The sequence below is a fragment of the Pan troglodytes genome, chromosome 18 (genome assembly GCF_028858775.2).
Source record: "Pan troglodytes isolate AG18354 chromosome 18, NHGRI_mPanTro3-v2.0_pri, whole genome shotgun sequence".
In the NCBI taxonomy this organism is placed as follows: domain Eukaryota; kingdom Metazoa; phylum Chordata; class Mammalia; order Primates; family Hominidae; genus Pan; species Pan troglodytes.
In genome coordinates, this window is record NC_072416.2 from 71,350,967 (window position 1) to 71,354,451 (window position 3,485).

The following is a 3,485-nucleotide window of genomic DNA, read 5'->3' on the forward strand; positions in this document are numbered from 1 at the left end:
GAGTACTTCTCTACTTGAAGATTTCTGTGTTATAAAACCTTAGCAGAGAAGCTAACACCACCTCCTGCCTCCAAGGCGTGGGTGGAATCTTAATCAATATTTACCAGTAACAATGATGAACACATTTCCAAACTTGCTTCCCACTGATTTGAAAGCCATTAGTAATGAGTCTCAGCTCAGGGCTCAGGCTGGGAATAACCTACTAGGCACTAGGCCTCTGAACAGAATTTTAAACAGTTGAAGTTAGTAAGACTTCTTCCTGCCATATAAAAGCTGGAAACAATACAGATTTAAACATATAATGGTTTATTCTCTCATGTAGAAAAAGTCCAGAGGTGATTGGCCCAGGCCTGGTAATGGAGGCTGTAGGCTGTCATCAGGCAGAATCCTTTCTCTCTGCTTTGCTACCTCCAGTGCATGGCCATCCTGAGTCACCTCTTAGTCTAACATGGCTTCTGGTGCGCCGGCCAGTGGATATCCATGCCACGCTGTAGGTCTGGTCATAAAGGGGGAAAAGGGGGAGAAATAACTTTCTTTTCAAAGAGTTTTTGCAAAAGCTCCATAAACACTTCTAGTTACATCTTGTTGGCCACAACATAGTCACCTGGCCATACCTAGATTCAACAGAATCTGGGAATTATTGCTGCTTAAATACAACTGGCATCGTTTTATAAAAGAGGAAGGTGAGAATGGTTGTTGGCATAGCAACAAGCAGTCCTTGCCAGAGCTGGAAGGCTCTGATGACAGGCGGTGTTACCAGCATGACTCTCACCTGTAAAAGGAATTGTATACAATGGGAATTTTTGGGGGTGACAGTGGGGTGAGGTGGGGAGCATCAAGATCACAATCATATAGAAAACACCTGGAGCCCCAGAAAGTGGCCTGCCCTGCACTGCAGAGTGTCCTTGGGCCTCCTATATATCTTGCTCTGGAGTGTCTTTCTTTGGATCCCCTTCCAAGGGTCTTTCCTAACCCCAGCTCCAAAATGTGGTAGACTGATTTCCAGAAGCCTTCAGAGTCTTTTCAGTCCTTTGTACTTTTCAAAGCACTTTACACACATGATTCTGTTTTATTCTTACCAAAGCCCCATTTAGTAGTAATAGGTGGCGTTTCCTGATCTTGCTAGAAGCCATTCAAGTGCTAAATACTTCCTGATCTTGCTAGAAGCCATTCAAGTGCTAAATACTTCTATGTGCATCATCTTGAGTCATTCTCACAATGACTCTGAGAGGCCAGAATTGCTGGAAGCTCATTTTTCAGATGAAGGAATGGAGGCTCAGAGAGGTGATGTGACTTGCCTGAGGTAACACAGGACATAGGTGGGAGTTGAACCCAGTTCTGTTTGATTCTGAAGCTCCAGTTCCTTAGCCATAAGGCTAGAGTGGCTCTTATTTCCATTTGACAATTGAGAAAAAGAGCCTAGGGAGTTTAAGTGTGAAAGGTTATAAACAAGTGGGTGAGGATGCCCACATCAGAACCCAGCTCCCAGACCTCTCACCACTGGGCTGCCCGGCCTCATTGCCCAGGACCTGTGAGCACACGTACATGCACCAGTCCATGCCAGGCTGACTGGTGCAGCCCAGATTACCTTTAGATCTCTGCCTCCTCCATACCGTTTCCAACCTAGAAGCATCCAGGCTAATCAAGATCAAAGCAGAATTTGTGAGGTGTCTGGGAGAGGCTGCAGATTTAGCGGCAGAGAGGGAAAAGCATCTTTTGATTTGTGAGCTGAACCCCTCTGATCTGAAAATCAATAGGAGTAAATTGGTTAGACTCAGGGAGGCCTTTCCCTGCTATGTCCTGCTGCAAGAGCCCTTGAACGTGCTGCTGTCCTGCTGTTCCCCGGCTGCAGTAGCTCTTGAACTTGCCACTGTCCTCCTGCATTGTGACTCCCTCCAGGATGGCCCCTGCAGTGGCCCCTGTGGAAAAGCAGCATCAGATGAAGTCATTATTCTGCCAGGACCAGACAAGTGTTTTTTATTTTTTATTTTTTTTATTATTATTTTTTTTTCTGGTTCCAGCCCATGATGTGACTTCGATAGCTCTTCTTTATTATTTGTCAGGGGCAGCTGTCCTGGGGTCTCAGTTGCAGAAGAAAGGCCTGGATTTAATAAGTTTTTATAGCAAATGCCAACTGGGCCTATCAAAGCTGCCTGGAGACCCCACAGGGCATGCCATGGCCTCTTTCAAGACTCCTCAGTTCTGTTCAAGAGCTGAGAACTGCAGGCATTTCAGACGCATCGGCCACTGGGGTGAAACGCAGCCCAGGAACTTGTTGTCTCTCCTGTCAATCATTCCGGGCAGAAATTTCCAGGGGGGCACTCACTGACCACCTGAGCAGTTTCAGGAGCACCCAGGATCATTAGACCCAAAGCTGGAAGGGAATCTTATCATCATCTTGTTCACTCCTGGATCTCCAGGCTGAACCATGGTAAACCAGACCTATGGGGAATATTTTCCAGTTGTAAATAATTTGGTAGAGGGCCTTGTACCCTGTCTCAGTGCTGGCACATCCTAGGTACTCCATGAATAAACATTGATTGAATGAATATATGAATAAATTGTCTCTGTAACTAAAGACTTTAGAGCCAGGAAGTTCTTCAGGGAACTCTGAGAACTCACATTTAATCATCAGCTGCACAGGAGTTTAGAAAAGTGTGAGCTCAAAAAACTAGCACCTAGGTGTTCCCAGCACTGTGCCTCCTGAGCACTGACCTGTTACTCCACCCCTGCCCCATCGTAGGTGGGTTTCTTGGGCTCTGGTTGCTGTAGCAGGATAGTCAAGCTTTAGCATCTGACAGATCTAGGTTCAGATCCAGACTCTGCCACCTGTTAGCTACATGACCTTAGGCAAACATCTTTTGGAGACTAACTTTTTCTCATTAGTAGAATGAGGCAGCAATTTTATCTAACTCTTCGGCTGTTTACAGGTTGCCCGAGACAATGCACGTGAAGAGTGCCTGGCACTTGGTAAAGAGATCACAGTAATGGTTACTATGACATCACCGTGACAGTAGGTCCCTGGATCATTCTTTTCTGTCCACTCCCACCCCTGCATCCAGCCAGGCTCTCCTGGCTACAGTGTAGACCTCACCTTTTCCCATTTTGCCAAGGCCAGAACTGTACTTGTGGAACTTCACTAAGAAAAGAAAGATTGATAAAACCCTTCTATGACTCAAAACACTTATTTTCCTTTAAAATTTCAGGAAATAAACATTCACCTGCCATAAGTTGGATCGGCTGGCTTAGCTTACCTGAGGTACAGTCCTAAAACACTTCTATTTCATCATACTTGCCTCAGGATCCTTAATAATACTGATTTATTATTGAAGGATTGACTTATTATTTATTATATATTTATGGTGATCCAGGCTTGGGGAATGCAGTGCTGGGTTAGACAGAAAATAAACAGTTAAATATTTGGAACACCAGAAGGTTGTCAATGCCCTACAGCCAAAGAGCAATGGGATTATACCTGTAATTGA

General features: G+C 45.1%; 1 long non-coding RNA gene across 1 annotated transcript; it reads right to left on the reverse strand.

The window, feature by feature from the left end:
- Positions 1-285: 285 nt before the first annotated feature.
- On the reverse strand, positions 286-2,970 carry LOC107968742 (uncharacterized). Its single transcript, XR_001710139.1, has 2 exons — positions 2,874-2,970; positions 286-1,919 (listed from the first exon to the last, which is right to left on the reverse strand). It is a non-coding gene; the product is annotated as an uncharacterized LOC107968742 (long non-coding RNA).
- Positions 2,971-3,485: the final 515 nt, after the last annotated feature.